We start from the raw sequence: 17,544 nt of genomic DNA, 5'->3' as shown, positions 1-17,544 counted from the left end.
CATGGTTGTATCAGTATTTAGTGATGACAGAGTTATAAGACCTGTGATTTTATTGGTAAAGGGAACTTCCAGTGAAGAATTTCCCTCTACCAATGCAGAGTATCTCCTCTTCTGCAACTTAAGATATCAAATCGTTGCCTGGGTCACCAAGAGCTTGTGACTTTCCAAGGGTCACACAACCAGTATATGTTAGAGGTGGGAGTGTCTTGATTCTGAAGCAAACTCCATCCACTGTACCATACTGCCTGTCAAGGCGGAGTTCATATTTAACTATAAACTTCTGTTTCATGTTAATGAACCAGCACATTGGAACATCAGTGAGAGACCAATTTCTATTTCCTATCATGTTGTAAAAGTTAACTGAGTATCCTGTATTATATGCTTATATATTTGGCCTTCATGATGGTTAGACTAACCTTGAAACCTCAAGTCTTTGAAATTTAGGACATTAAAGATATTGAAATGTCTAAGTCATTCTTATCACTAAAGTCCAAACAATGATGGCAAATTGTTCATATGGTGAAGTCTGCTCTTAGCTACCTCCTTAATTCATTCACTATCGAACTTTAAGCAGCATGAGCTAAGTTTTCATATGAATCTCATAGAATCATAGGGTCCTTGTAACAGAAAGCTTCATTCAAGCAGCTAGTCAGTAGCTCAGCCAGGATTGGCTCCATCTCCAGTTGTCCTGATCTCCATCTTGCCACTGGACCCAGACAGCTCCAGAGGAGAAAGTGAGGCTGGTGACCTTGCACAGCCCTCCCTCACTTAAATCCAATTGACTTGCAAGTCATGGCATCTTCTTCCCGATGTCATGGTTCTCTTCAAGAATGAAGAACAAACAGTAATTACAACATGCCACATTGACTCTTTAGGTAGGGAGATAGGACACTGAGAGAATTGTCTGTAATTCACCCTAATCTGAATCCTTATGTTTTGCCTAAAACTTGATTCTATAGGCTGTTCTTCAGGGGAAAATGCTTCCTTTTTTTCCAGTTTGTTCTTCTTCCTTGTCATATCTGGGTGGGAAGATCTAAATCACATAAATTAGTGGCAGCATTTAGCTTGAATTACTGATGGAAATCTTGGCTGCATGTATTTTTTTCCTGGAACAGATTTCAATCTTGCTCAAGATTCTTGTTAGTCTATAAATTCATGCTATAAGCTCTGCCAAAGGATCCATAATTCTTTATGTATTTTATACTTAAACACATATGGGCAATCTTCAACATACGTCAGCTCCTAGATTTAGTTCGACTTTCTTCAGCAAGCATTTATTAATTGACTGCTAAATTCAAGGCACTAAGAACACTGAAACAGAATAGTCACTACCCTCAAGTGGTGTACATTCTCTGGGAAAGGCATACACACACACATACATACACATGTAAAAGTATATGTATATTTATGTATATATGTATGTACACACATATATACATCCCATGCACAGATCAATAAATATAAAATATAAGCAAGATGATATTGAAAGTCTGGAGAATGCTAATAACTGCATGGTTTGGAGAAGACCTTGTGGGCGAGTTGGTATCTGATCTAAACATAGGAAGCTACGAGTTTCAATGGATAGACAACTATTTGAGGATATTGATGATCTTGACAAGAACTCTGGACTGAAAGAGTTTCCTACGAGACTGGAAATGATGTCAGAACCCAACTTTCTTTGTGTCAACTTCCAATAAAGCTGTTTAAAATAGAATTAATGAATCTACTACATAGGAATACTTCAATCTAAGGTAATGGAGAAAGAACCATCAACCCTAATTTTTTAGTACAGTGGTGAACTTCCCAGGGTGGTCAAACTTGCTAGATATGTCTCAGACCAAAGAGCTACTGACAATCATGAAGTCACAATATGTCAGAGCCAGAGAGGACCTTGGCAATCATTTAATCTAAATCCCTCTTTTTATGGACGAGGAAAATCAGACCCAGACAAGGAAAATGATTACCCAAGGAAACAGTTGCAGAATTCTTTCCCCTGTTCCACACTGCTGCCTCTGTCTGTCTTTTTGTCTGCTATGACACTAGAATTAATCCCATGAGGCAGGAGCAAGGAAACTATGTGCTTGGTCTCTACTGGGAGAGAGCTTGACTTAGGGAAAAGATTTGACCCTGAATTCCAATCATACCTCAGATATTTATTATGTTTTGATTTTGGGCAAGTCATTGTACCTCCCAGGGCCTCAGTCTCTTTTGTCTTGAGGAGGCTGAGTTGGATGGCTTCTGAGATCCATTACAGCTCTTACACTAATGATTGATCCTTTGATTATCTATAGTTATGCTATAGACATTTCAGTGTTGTTCTCAGGACTTCTGGACTGTATCTTTTGAAAAGCAAAGATCTTGTCTTGTATGATCACATTATAAGCTAACTCTCTAGCATTCGGATTCCAGCAGCCCATGTTGGAGTAAAATGTTGAACATTTAACTCATGAAGGTTTTTCAGGCAAAAGCTCCTAGGACAATAGTGAAAGAGAATGCAAAGTAATTCAGATACTTGATTTAGCATTGGTTTTGGATTTAGCAACAGGAGAAGGGAGGAGTCAAATGTTCTGCCAGAGGAGCGCTAGTGGAATACTGGAATTCAAGATGATAAAGAACTGAGGGAGTGTTTGGTAGGAATAATAATAAACTCCATCTTGGCCACCTCAGCACATCTACATCTGCAAGTAGATCCTGGAGATACAAAATTTGGGGGAGGAGAGACTGACAGAGACAGAGAGAGACAGACAGAGACCGAGAGAAACAGACAGAGAAAGAAAAAGAGAAAGAGACAGAGACAGAGAGAGAGACAGAGAGACATAGACAGAGAGAGACACAGAGAGGGACACACAAAGAGAGAGAGAGACAGAGAGATAAAGAGAGATAGAGAAAAAGAGATAGAGAGACAGAGACAGAAACTGAGAGAGACAGAGAGACAGAGAGATAGAGAGAGACAGAGAGAGACAGAGAGATCAGATAGTACTTATAGCCTTCATAATAGATGAAATTGTCAATTAAAACCCATTAGTCAGAGTTGTAATTAGCGTAGCACTAATAAAAATCAGTCCTTAGCAAAGCCAAGAAGAGGCTTACAAAAATTTTGTTTAACATCAATTGTTTATTATGCATTTCATTTTGAAGGATCACTGCATTTGTTGAAGGAATATAACACCACATGCTTAGAACTTACCTACTGATTCCATTTCAAGGGCCCACAAAGCACATCATCTCACCAACAAATCTCAGATACTTACCAGGCACATACACATATACATACACATAACGTACTACTCTTACAAAGTAGCAGATAAAGAGATTAGTGTTTTAAATAGCCTTCATTTATCAATCTCTGAGTTCCAAGGCCATATCTCTATCCTGTCACCTATATCTATTTCTACACAAAGATGGTAAACACATGTCTTTTTAAACTCCAATCCAAATTCAATCACCTAATGTTTAGCAGCTTGAAATAAATCAGAGATGTAAAAAATTTTCAGATTCTAGACTTAAGAAATATAGATCTTTAATATTTAAATGGCAACAGGAGAGGTAGATCAAGGAGTCTTAGAGGTTGTCATGACAACATGAGGCAGTGTTCTATTGCAAAGGATTTGGGCTTGATCACATTTGCAGTTGCCCCGGTAACATGACAGCCTGACTCAAGGAAGGAGGTGTCACTTTGCCAGTTCAACTGGTTTGAAGATATCCAAACTGGATAGTTCTTAGAATTAGAAAGTCATTTACTTGTTGGAAAGATAAACTGAGAAAATTGGATTTAGAGAGAGAGAAGTGGAGACAAAATGCGTCAAAAAAGCGCAGGAAGTGTGATAACAAAAGAAAAAAAGAAAAGACAAAAAAGAATGAGACAAAAAAATGGAAAAGGAGAAGGGAGTCAATAAATCAGTGCTACTAATAAGGAGGAAAAGGTGAGAAAAAATAGGAAAAAAGTAAATATGGAAGCAAGAATATAACTGAAATGAACAAACAAATCAACAAATTAATAATACCATGTAGGATAAAATAACAATCTAGACCAGGACCAAAACATTGTTCTGGATTCGTGACAACTCAATTTTAACTAAGTAGATCTCAGAAATTCACATCAAAACATGGCTTGAATTTACGTATTTTTTTCTTCAACTAATAGGAAGCAGGTAAGTAATAATCATAGAACCATGTTAAAGGAAAAGAAACCGTAGAGAATTTGAAGTCAAACTACCTCATTTCTATACAAGGAAACAGGTCAAGAGCAGGAAACTGATTTGCCCAAGGTCATAGCAATAATAACCTACAGGGCTGAAGTTCAAACCCAGCTCTTCTGAATCTCAATAAAATGCACTTTCTGTTATACCACACTCCTAATTTTGCTATATGAATGTGAGATCTGGACCCAAGCCATTTAATCTCCCTTGCCTCATTTTTAAATTGGCAAAATATGTGTGTGTGTGTGTGTGTGTGTGTGTATGTGTGTGTGTATCCATCCTTCGTTGCTGAAGAAGACCATGCCATCAGAGAAGTAATGACATGACTTGCCCTTGACTTTGTTTTACAGAGTGAGGGAGGGCTATGCAGGTCACCAGCTTCAACTTCTCCTCCAGAGCTATCTGAATCCAGTGACCAGATATTCATCAGGATGACTGGAGATGACCCAGGATGAAGCAATTGGTATTAAGTGACTTGCCCAAGGTCACACAGCAAGTGAGTGTCAAAGTGTCTGAGGTGAGATTTGAACTCAGGTCCTCCTGAGTCCTGCACTGGTACTCTATCCACTGCACCACCTAGCTGCCCCAACATTCTGAGGTGAAGGAGGCACAGTTGCAATTGGATGGCCTATAAAAGCAGTGGGTGGAGGATGGGGGAAAAGGAATGAACCAGTAACTCTTCCCCCATATCCCATCACACCTTTAATCAAAACCCCAGAGCCTTCGGTCCTTTTCATTGCTCCAGAATTAGTAGGTCAGGGTAGACAGAATGCACTATCAGTTGGAGGTTCCACTAGTATCTGGTGGGCTGGAGATCTGACTGTACATTCAGGAGAAAGAAAACAGGAAACCTTTCGTGAGCCCCGCAGGCTGTATTCCTGCTGAGGGGAATAGAGAACTTGTTTTGACTGGTAAACTTATCCAGGGTATAATACTTGCCCTGATGTCACAGGGTAGTGTAATTCAGAACCTATCAGATAACCAATTTATCCCACAAATAATGATGAGCTCAAGAATGCAGAGTAAATAAATAGCTGAAGTAAGATATGAATCCTTACCTTCTCAGTGTAAAACATGCTAAGACATCAACTCCCAGAGCTGTTGTGAATAAGGTTTGCAATGCCTTAAAAAACTGAACTACTATTGATGCCTCAAGGGATAAAAGTCACATCCAGTGGGCATCTGTTGCTTTACAACACTCTTCAACCTCTTCCATGTCATGAAATACTATGGCATCAGTGATGAGGGTTGAGCACAAAAATGTAGAGAGGCTTGACAAGAGGAACAGTGTGGAGTTTTTTGGTTGAGTACTGGATATATAGACAAATATTAGACATGTAATGGGAGGAATATATAGCTCTTGAAGGCATGACACACCCCCAGTCTGCTAATGTTCCCTCCAAAGACTCTGCTCCTCCTTGACAAAGACACATAGGGATGATCTGGCCATAGAACCTACCATGATAGTGATTCAAATTACTCTTCTAAGTTTCACACTCAACAACTTTAATTCAATTTGCTTAAGAATTTGTTCTGTAAAACTCAGACTCAATCAAAAGGCCACACCTAAGGATCTAGAGGGCCACATGTAGCCTTAGGTTGCAGGTTCCCCACTCCTGAGTATAAGGTATTTTCAGTTTTCCTGCCAGAATCAAGCTAAGGGGACACGGTCTATAAAATAAAGCACTTATGGACAATAAAGCATGCAAAATGACTCATCCTGAAGCCCATAGAGTCAAGAAAGCTTTCCCTTCTGATGAGCCCTAGTACCTCTGGATCTGATGCAACAGCTCCAATCTTATAGTACCACCCATGGGGTTGCCCTTATCCCTTTCCCTCAACAAGGAAAGAATTTGGGGTTGCAAGGGAGTTAAGCAACCTTCCTCCATGGGAAGTTCAATATTCTCCGGGGACTTATAAAGTTGTTCCAGACTATGGTTGACACTCTCCCAAGAAAGGAAGAAATCAATATTGTCAGAGTGATAAATAGCCCTCTCCTGTCTTTGGTCCCACCTTCCATCAGGCACAGTCCAGAGAACTCACAGTATGAATGTAGGGTAAGGTCCAGGTCTGCTCCTCCATATTGCATCTCTGGACCTTGTTTGTCCTCAATTTGGCGGTTCCTTGACATAGCCCAGGAACTCCCTCACCCTTTATCCTAGCTGTTATACATGGAATCTCTTATCAAAGCTTGAAAGCTCCTCTGCTAATGTACTCAGTCTTTGAAGAAAGAATCTGAAGAGGATAATATATCTCAGAGATAGGCACCACATTTGTAGTCTCTGTTGTTTACCAGTCCTATAGTTCCTTTTGGCAGGCACAGGAAAGACTCCCTCAGGTAAGTATAGAAACCTCCAGAATCAGTTTCTCAAAGTAAGGGCCCAATCCCTTACTTCTGATTGAATTAGAATTGAGCATCTACATCTTCCATGGCTCAGGGTTCAGGCAGTATACTATCTTGCTCCCAACTATGACTAGGTGTTAAAATGATCTTTAGGCTCAAAACCTCAAAAAGAAACTGGAAACATAGGAGGATGCAGAGAGGTTACTGCTGCCCTTTCTGTTACCTGTGAAAAGATCCACCCCATCTTCCCATGACATTGAGAAATTCGATAAGAAATTTGAGCAAGATTTCCATAATTGAAACTACTTATTATTTGAAATAAATTATGGTCCATTTACATTAACAGGAAATACACAGAGTAATCAGAAGTTGTTACTTTAATTTGGTTCCTAGAAGGCAAGGACAATTGCAATTTAATAATTTTGTAAAAAATCTGGTGCCATCCATAGCAGAGCATGAAAGGAATTAGTTCATTCATTCATTCTGCATTTACAGATATTTTCATTATGATTATGGTGGTAATAACTTCCCTAAAATTTATAATAAACTTTTTGTGGTGCTACAAAGCACAAAAAATGTGATAGAAGAGTTCCTGTGTTTTCTGAATGCATAATAATTAATAGCAAACACAAAGGGGGAGAGGAATGTTTCCAAGATAATATGGTGATTTGTATTATATACATAAGAATATTTAATTGTGAAGTTCTACTGTACTTATTCCTTCAGAACCTGTAATGAATAATGAACAAATTTCTTTTCTTTGACTAACTGGGAATATCCCTTAATCTCACTGAAGTGGAAAAGTGGCCCAGATTTAGTTTAAAGACATATTTACTTGAAAAAAATAACATTTTCTACAGTAGCTGGAATTATGACCTGATCAGGTAAAATTCAAAATTTGCTTAATTTGAGGAGTCAGGTGGAAAGAATTGATTTGCTGGACTGGATTGTTTGATCATGATCGTCTTACAACAGAAGCTATCTATTATTAAAGTGAGCAAATTCAAAATCTGAAGCATCATGCGGAGCCAGGATCTATCAAAATAAGAGCTTAGGACCCAAGAAAGTCATTTATAGGTTAGGGTAATCATCAAAGCAGGCTGCATGACTGCCATTCCCTTTTGTAGACTATTAAGTTGAAAAGGAAGTATTTTATTTTGTAATTTGACTTATTCATGTTCAAAGGAAACATTTATTTTATGGATATTTCAGATTGAATGTTTCATACTATCATCCTACCCCATGGATCCTTATATTTCAGTTCAAGAGAGGTTTATTTTAACCTCCTCTCTAGTGTCATTCCTATTTACATGTATACAGATATCCATAGATGTATTATAAAATAAATAGAATATATAATAGTGAAGACAAGTGACAGAGTGTACAGAATGCTGGACCTGGAGTCAAAAAACCTGAGTTTCAATCTTACTTCAGTCATTGACCAGCCATGTGAGCTTGGCCAAGTCTTTTATCCTACCTCACCTTCAGGTTCCCCCTTTGCAAAATGGGAATGATAATAGCACCTTCCTCAGTGTTGTTGGGGGATTGAATGAGATAATATATGTAAAACACTTTGACAACCTAATGTGATATAGACATATTTGTCTATCACTCCGTCCTCTCTTTATTTCTATTTACTCTTCCTCCTTCTCCTCCTCTTCCTTCACCTTTGCCTCCTTTTTCTTCTCCTTCTGTTTTTTCTATTAGTTCAACACTTCAAGGATCTGTGATTTCGTTGATATGAACTCTCCCACTACAAATGTAAAATAAAGCCATGCTATGAGTTAGTAGAGGTTTTTCAATAATTTTTGTATTTTAAAACTATCCACCCCTTTCTATCTTACATGCCAGTGGGCTTCCCTATGCTTTACTAGATTGGTCTTGAAAGGAATAGTCTACTGTCATTGATGTTCAGTTATTTCAGTCATGTATGACTCTCTGGACCGCCATTTGGAATTTTCTTGACAAAGATACCAGAGTGGTTCCTGAATGAAACTTTTTCACACTGGTGGTTTGCTGGAGGAGGTCCCTTTGCTTGGACACCATGATGGTCTGATCTCTTAGACTTTCTCTTGTGGGGTCACATTAAAACTTGTGCATGAATCAAAACCTCATTCTTTGGATCACTTAAGACTAATATTACAAATATAATCCTTTCAGTCACTGAGTAAAAGCTGATGAAAGCTTTTACAAATTTCCAAAACTTGTTTTCCAAAGCAAAATGTGTAGTCCAAGTTGGTGGTTATCTTTAATTCTAAATAGAAAGGTATCAATATTTTCTATTTGTCAGTAATTATCTTTTAAAAATATATTCTTATGCTTCTGATACTATTAAAGCTTAAAATTGCACTTAAGACTTTTGGGACACCCTGTATATATGTAATTATGCTGTATGTGTGTATATATATATATATATATATATATATATAAAACCTCTTTCCCTCTAAATGGCTTGAAGTCAAAGTTAAACTTTGAAAGTTCATTTAACTAAAGGAGCTGTTGATTGAGATGTAGAATAACACAGTGGGGTATCTAGGTGGCACCATGAATAGAGTGCTGGGCCTGCAGTCAGGGATTGATCTTTCTGAGTTCAAATCCAACCTCCAACACTTACTGGCTATATGATCCTGAGCAATTTACTTAACTCCTTTTGCCTCAGTTTCTTCATCTGTAAAATGAGCTGGAGAAAGAACTGGCAAACTACTCCAGTATCTTCACCAAGAAAACCTCAAATGGGGTCACAAAGAGTCGAACCTGACTGATAAGGACTAAACAACAACAGTTTTGCACGGAGCTGTCTTCAGAACCAGGAAGACCCGGAGTTAAGGTCCAGCCTTTGACATGTACTAACTGTGAAATTCTGGGCAAGCTACTTAATTGCAGTGCTTGTCAATTCTGTAAGGCCATAGGTTGCAGAGAAAGCTCCAATCTATAGGGATAAAGGGAATTTCCCCATTCAGGCTTTCCCTCTGCTAGTGGAAACCCATGCCCAGGTCCTGACCCTATCCTTATCTTAGGGTTACAGACACACATACATCTACTTTCACATTGTTATGAAATCATTGGGAGACCAGTTTAAGTTTCATCTGTAATATTTTTGTTGAAAATATAAGAAAATTTCCACATGTGCACCAAACAATGTCATTTTGTTCTTTGTTTAGTGCTAAAAAAAATACAGCAGGATTCAAAATAACCAACAGGCAAGTGTAACTTCAATGGACTAAATAAATAACAGAGCCTGCATGGATAATGTGGCCTGGTGGATTGAGCAGTAAACCTACGATCAGCTTGAATTGGGTTCACATTCTGCCTCTAACCCATGTTAAGCTCTTAAATTTTAAGCTACTGAAAAAAAAAAAAAGACCTCTCTTTAAACCTCTTCCTCAGCATCATTAAAAATATTCTCAGCTAGATCACAATTTTAATGATTCTTTTATGAAATGTGTTTAGAAAGTTAATCTTGTATATTAAGAAACTCTCTGGTTATTAGCTCTAATTACTCAAAATCATTTATTCTACTTAGTCTTTTCTATGACATTCAGAAGATACTTTATATTGATGAGTAATTCAACTGCTTAAAACAAAAACCCCAAATAATATATCTCTGGATTAGTAAGGACAAAAAATAATTTTTAAAGCATTCAATCAATATAGAGAGGAAGAATTTCTAAAGAAAAGAACATAAGATTTGAATTTAGGAGTAACCTGATATTGAATCCTGCCTCAGAAACTTACTAGCTATATCTCTATAGGCAAATCATTTGCTCTCCGTGAGTCTAAGTTTCCTCATCTGGAAAATGGGATAATAATTCTGTAGTACCTACCTCAAGGAATTGCTGTCAAAATCAGTCAAGATGACATATGAGAAGTGCTCTGCAAACTTTAAGATGTTATATGAATATCAGCTCTTATGACCACTTTCATTGCCTTCATGTATTTAATTTAAACTCAACCTAAAGGAAAATTTCTCAATGTAGACAAGTTTGCGACTCAGCTACCCCAGCGCTAAATCTAGTGCTAGGTGCTACCAAGAACGTGTAGCTGTCTGTACTTACAAGAAAAATAATCAGATAGAAAATAAAAAGTTTATAGTAATTTTTTAATCCTATAAAAACTAATACTTTTAAGTGAAAGTGAGAGAGACTAATTTTGTTCTAACTCAGGAATGGCTCTAAACTTTTAGATTTATAATTCAGAGAAAAACAGCTGAATCTCTGTATTTCATCTACTTTGATTGTCTGTATTTATATTCCAAAGCATTTTTGTCTTATTATAAGTTCAGTTCCATATGTTTCATTTCTTTGAGGTCCCGGATTGTTTTCTGCTTTGCTTTTGTAGCCCCCAATGCATACCATGCTGCTTTGCACAATGTAGGCACCTGATAAATTCTGGCTGGGTTGGTTTGGAATGAATATGTAAAGAACCAGTTTTGAAGAATTGTTTTTGTAAGATCTGTAGCTGATTTCCTTTGTTCCACCGTTGCACATTTAAGCTTTTTAATGAGGTAGCAGTGAAAGAAGGCACCAGGACCCCCTGACTCTTTTCACTAACATGGGAACACTAGCTATGGTCTTTAATATAAATTTCTTTTAACAAGTGACTGTTAACAAGTTAAAAGTTCCTACTTTTAACAAGCGCCTTATTCTTCTGAATGGATATACTAGCTTTCATGGTTTTTGTTGCTGAGTTGTTTGGTTTTCTTGGCAAAGATATTGGAATGGTTTGCCATTTCCTTCTCCAGCTCATTTTACAGACGAGGAAAGTGTGGCAAGCAAAGTTAAGTGACTTGCCCTGGGTGACACAACTAGCAAATAGATTTGAACTCAGGAACTTGAGTCTTCCTGACTCCAGGCCCAGCTCTCTATCCACTGTGCCGCCTAGCTACCTCCTAGTTGGGGTTATAAATCTTGAGGTCCAAGGTCTCTCCATAAGCACTATCTTCCCCAGTTCCTTCCTGCATTTGAAATCACCTTTCAGTTCTTTTATCTATCACCTTTTCAGCTGCTTGATCTAAACATTCGCTGTACGTTTTGCCTCACCAGAGCTTCTAGCTGATAGAATCTTAGAGGCCATCTAGTTTAATCCTCTCATTTTTACAGATGAGAAAGCTGAGGGCCAGAGAGGTTTGTGACCTTATCCAAGTTCTTAAGGTCACACAGGTAGTAAGTGACAAAGACCATACTGAAAATAGTGTGCTTTTGACATTTAATCGCAAGCTTTCCATTGCTATGGCCCTGCACAGCCTCATTTAATGACCTTTGGTAGGATCTGTCTGCAGAAGTATGGCTTTGCCCTAAAAGCCAACTCTGAAATCAAAAGCAGATATAACCTTCTTTTTTTCAGCTATTTAGCAGTCAAGACCTTAAATGATCTCGTTAGCTCTTCTCACTGGATAACCTAGATCTGCAATGCAGTTGGGAAACAGTCCCAATCCCTTGTTAAAATAGGACTCAAAGCAGCTGTTACATTTCACCTTGCTTGTTGAGTAATGAGAATTTTTGTATATATCTTTTTTCATGATCTAATTCTAAGATATTAGGAGGAATCACATTGAATTTGTGACTGATTAGGCATGGTTTGATCCAAACAAAACAGATCGATAGGGGCTGAAATTAACCTCCCACAGAGTAAAATTTGGAAAAGATTTATCAAATAAAGAAAGAGGAAAGCAATGGTCTGGCAGGTAAATCTAATCGCCTGCTGTTAAAGTCTAATAATCAGTGGGAAAGATCACTTACCTGATAAAAATAGAACCCAATGTCTAAGAAATTCAGGGCATTATGGGAGAAAAAAATCAATCACCCATACCACATTACTGACGGCAAAAAGGGGGAAAAATACAAATATTTACTGTTTGGGGAAGTGATGAAGGGAATCCGTATCTTCAACAAGACACTAGACTAAATCCATTCACAGACATAGTCAATGTTCTAGCATCATCTCACAGGTCTTTGATTTAATGAAATTTGGGCTCTTTTGCAATAGTTAGCAAACCACTAAAGGACATACTCTAGATCAGAGTTTCTTAGTTTGGGGTCCATAGATGTTTTAATTATTTTATCATTTTTAATTATTTTCTTTTTATTATTTATCATTTTAAAATTATTTTTAATATTATATGGTAATTATCATTTTATAATAAATATCATTTAATTAATTTATTATTATATTATCTTGGCAACTATACTTCAATGTAACTGGTAGCCTTTGTAATCTTTTATATTTTTTTTTATTTAGTCACTACATCGTAGAGTCTTTGTGAAGATCCAATGAGATAATATAAAGTGCTACATAATTGCTAGCTATCATCATCATCATCATTATAGTTGTGTGCATTTTAAAATATTATTCTGAGAAGTGATCCAGCTGTTTTGCCAGACTGCCTAAGGGATAAATGGTGTGTGTAGGGGAAATGGGGGAGCGGGATTAAGACCTCTTGCTCGAGGTTGCTTTTGAAAATGAAGAGTTGAATGATTTGCCAAAAGTTACAGAAAAAAAATGATCTAGGCAGGATTTAAACCCAGGATCTCTGACTCCAAAAATAGTGTTCCTTCCTCAGAGGTCAAGCCAGTAGGAAGAGTTTTCAATGTTATCAGGCCTTTAATCAATTAAACTGTCTCTGAGGACAAAAAATTCCTCAGGTCAGAGGACAAGGGTCCTTACTGCCTGCTGGATTTATCCAAATTGGTCCTCAAGGGCTTGAGGTATAGTGTGAGAATCAGGATAGCTCCTTGTCTATAAAATGTTGGAACTTTCCTGACTCTTTCTTCCTGGGAGCTCTTCCGCTTAGCCAGGACACCCTCATTTCAACACCATAGTTGTCATGATGCTATGATATTGGGTTTGGGCTCTATACAGTAATGTAATAGTGTCAAATTCAAATTGAAATAGCTACTAAGCCATACACAAGGATCCCTGCTGGTTACATATTGAATTAGATAACCACATATTAACATTATCTACATTTTATGGTATTTTTACTTATTTTACTATTTCCCAATGACATTTAATCTGATTAGGCTCACACTGGGAATATTACTGCCCATGGGGTGTGTGATTAACACCTCTGTAGTAAAGCAGCTCCTTGTGACTATTACATAATCACTTTTCCTGGTGGCAACATGATTCCACTATGGTTCAACAAAATAAAACAGTCCCTGGTGTGATTTGTTATTGATTTATTGATAGCTACAATAGGGAACTCAGTTATTTAAACCTCTTCTAGTATGAAGAAGGTTCATGTTATCATAGAAATAATTTTTAAAAAAACCTTTACCATTCCCTGGAATTGGATGAGGGATGAATGCAGGGCCCTATCAATTACAATAATAGCTCTGTGTACATCCACAGTTATGAGCCCAAGATAATAAAAATAGCTCCTGCTACTTTAGGATTTACAAGCCCTTCCTCCACAATAACCCTCTGAGGTATATACTAGAAGCATTATTTCTATTTTATGGATGATGACATTGAGGGTTGAAGAGGTTAACAGTCTGTAGGTGAAAGGCATAGCCCTTGACCCTACGTCTCCTGGCTCTAGGACCAAAAATACTTTTCATTAATGTTCTTGGGTTTTTTTAAAGTATGTATATATGTGTGCATATAAATATAAATATATACATACACATAAATATATCCAAATATATGAGTGTGTATAAAATAGTTGTTGCTTGTCCATAGCTCTTTCCTTTGTCATACACATAATAGAATTTTCCCTCGGAAAAAGGAAGTAAAATTAAGCAAAAAAAAAATATTTCCAACACCTTGGCCATGAAGTGTGCCTTATTCCACACTGGCAATCTACCTGACAAAAGACAGGAAACCTATATTATTACCAGTCATGTAAAGCAGGACTGTTCTTCTTACCACTGTACAACAGAGGTTTCTGCCAAAGGGAGGTATTAAACCCAACGAGTGGGTGGTGAAAATTGGTCACATTCCCAATTGTTATCATGTCTACTTATCGCTTATTCGAAACTGTGGGCTTATAAAGAAATACAACATGAGCAAGGATGTGAGGCTCTGGCTATTCTGACATCTCTGGTTGCAGGACCTAGAAAAACTGGGTTTGGAAAAGGGAAATTTCATCATCACCTAAGCAAGGCCCTGGGTACATCAGTTACTCGATCAACAAGCATTTATTAGGAACGTTCTGTGTCTGAGGTTCTGTGCTAGGTGCTGGGGATACAAAGGCAAAAAAATCAGTTTCAGTCCTCTAGGAACTTATTCCATTCTATCAGCAGAGATAAATCTATGCAGATGATTTTACACATATAACTCATATCACATGCCTTACCTTCTTTATGGGTGGGGGAGCAGCAAGAGAGAGAGAATTCAGAGCTCAAAAAAAATCTCAAGATGAGTGTTAAAAATAAATAACTTTATTTAAAAAATAAGGATATGCAGAATATATGCAAAATAAATGCACGGTTGCTTGAGGAGGCGGGGCACTAGCAGGGTTTGGGGGTTTTTTTGGTGGGAGGCACATAGATCAGGGATTCTAAGAGGTGAAGATGATGAGACGTTCCAAGCACGAGGAGTGGCCAGAGGAAAGACACCCAGAGGGGAAATAGAGGGTAATGTGTGGGGAACTCCATGGAGGCCAACAGAAAGGCAGATACGCCTGGTCCCATTTACTGAGAGATCTGAAGGAAGAAAGCCCTGCAAATAAATGTTAAAACCACTGCTGATTCATGCTAGTGTTGCAAGTAATTTGGAATGAGTCATCAAATCTTGTTTCTAAGAAAAAAATTCTGAAAATTTGAAAAGAGTTTTGTAGTTTGTAGGTGCACAGTCTGTAGTCTGGAAGAGGTAGAACCCAGCTCTTTGTAAACTGCAGCTAAGGAGATTTTACAGTTTTTGTAAAATCCTCAGTTGCAGTTTGCAAAAAGCTGGGTTCTACTTCTGCCAAAGCTATTGCATGGGAGGATTAACTCTCTTTTCAGTATATATTAACCCTTTCAGTGCAATTGGATATAGCAATTGTTTTTTTTCGTTTCAGACTATTTACTTAAAAAAATATATATAAATGCTGCACATTGTTTTCAAAGCTACCTTGCTTTTTTGTACTTCCTTCTAAGTTTATTTTTTGTTCTCTGCTGTGCTCTTTTTATTTTATTTTTCTCCCTCCTTTCCCATCCTGCCCTAGAGGAGGCTACAATTGAACACACACACACACACACACACACACACACACACACACACTCTGTAAGACCCTATTACATCTATTTTCCATTTCTTTCTTTGAAGGTAGATAGAATCTTTCTTTATAGGTCTTTTGTAGTTGGTTTGAGTATTTTTAATACTCAACATTAATTAGTCATTCAAAATCGTTCTTAGGATAATATCTGTTAATATTTACAACCTTCTCTTGGTACTACTACTCATTTCACTTTTCATTATTTCATGCAAGTCTTTCTGTGTTTTTTCTAAAATCAACTGGCTCATCATTTCTTACAGCACAGCAGTATTCAATCATATGGCAATTTCTAAATGACATTTGCTTTAATTATGAGTTTATAATAGGAAATGTGGTTCCCACATTAGAAGAATTCGTTGCAGTTAAAGATTCTGTGAAAAGGTGGAAGCCTTTAAACTCTGCCATTCCACAAATGGTCTTTTGAGTCATGATTCAGATGACTGCTTGGATGTTCCAGAAAGAACATAATATAGATTGTTAATCTTCTTCATGGCTCTCAATGAATAAAACTAAAGAAATAAAGAAATATCAAGTAATTCATGCAACATTAGAATACGTCAGTTCTAGACCATCATATTTCTCAGATCAATAATAGGAGTCAATGGATTTGGTGCAGGTTACTTGAGTCAGTTAGCTGCAGTTACTTTGGACTCAGTTTAAAGAATATGGACAAGGGAAACTGAGGGGTGGGCTCAAAAGAGTGGGATGACAATAAGGTCATTAGCTATAGCAGTCCCATTCTGCTGACCAGTTAGACAAGAATACCGTCATCACTTCTTGGTTCTTCTGTAGCTTGATGTTATGACTTGTCCCTCTAGATCTCCCATGTACAATGATAAAGGTACATAAGAAATAAGAAACTAGGGTAACCTGACTGAGAGAACCTCCATTCCACTTTTAAAAGTTTTATTGATGCCTTTAATTTTTTTATATCACAGCGAATTCTTGATATAATTATTCCTGCTCCCCCCAAACCTTCCTTAGTAACAAAAAAAAAATTAAGCCAAACTGACCAACAAAATAACCATCTTTGACAGCATATGAACAATGGTTCCACATATGTGTTTCCTCACCTCTCAGAGGAGAGGAAGAAAGTACATTTCATCATGTCTTCTTCAGAACCACAATGCGTTATGATATTTGATTTTAATTACAGCTGCCTATCTCATGTATTTAGTTATATTAGATATAAAAATTGAACCACTGATTTCATTAGTATGGGGAGCTCCTGGTTGAGGATACCTCCTCTTTCCAAAGCAGATTGGAACCTTTTTTTCGTAATTTACATTTTTAGAGAGTTGCCTATATTCCTCAGAGATTGAGTGACTTGTCCAAGGTCATGAAGCCAGTAAGTGTCTAAGGTAGGACTGGAATCCAACTTCACTGTTGAAAGATTTCCTCTCTTCTAAAAAATACTTGTTTTCAAGCTCATTTTAGTGATTTGATTTTTAAAATTCAAAAGGCTTTTTGTTTTCCCTATTGTCTGGAAGCTTTTGTTTTCATGATGAGTTATCACATTTTTATTTAAAATTGGACCATATGTTGCAGTTGCTGTTAGAAAATCTGTATCTTTCTTGATTGCCAGGTATAAAACAAGTAAAGAAGCTCTCAACAAGTACAGTACAATGACTAAGCATGACTAAAATAAACTAATTAAGGGTTCTGGTTTACTATGGTTATTGTGGCAGTTGCTTTCTATTTCAGTGAAAAAAATTAAGGGCTTTCGTGGAATGGAGTTTGTGGCTTCATTCATTTTCCTTTGGTTGTCTTCTTAAGAAGTAATTTTGTATCATCCAAAAAGC

The sequence above is a fragment of the Notamacropus eugenii genome, chromosome 6 (assembly GCF_028372415.1).
Source record: "Notamacropus eugenii isolate mMacEug1 chromosome 6, mMacEug1.pri_v2, whole genome shotgun sequence".
NCBI classification, from domain to species: domain Eukaryota; kingdom Metazoa; phylum Chordata; class Mammalia; order Diprotodontia; family Macropodidae; genus Notamacropus; species Notamacropus eugenii.
This window is presented reverse-complemented; position numbering follows the sequence as displayed.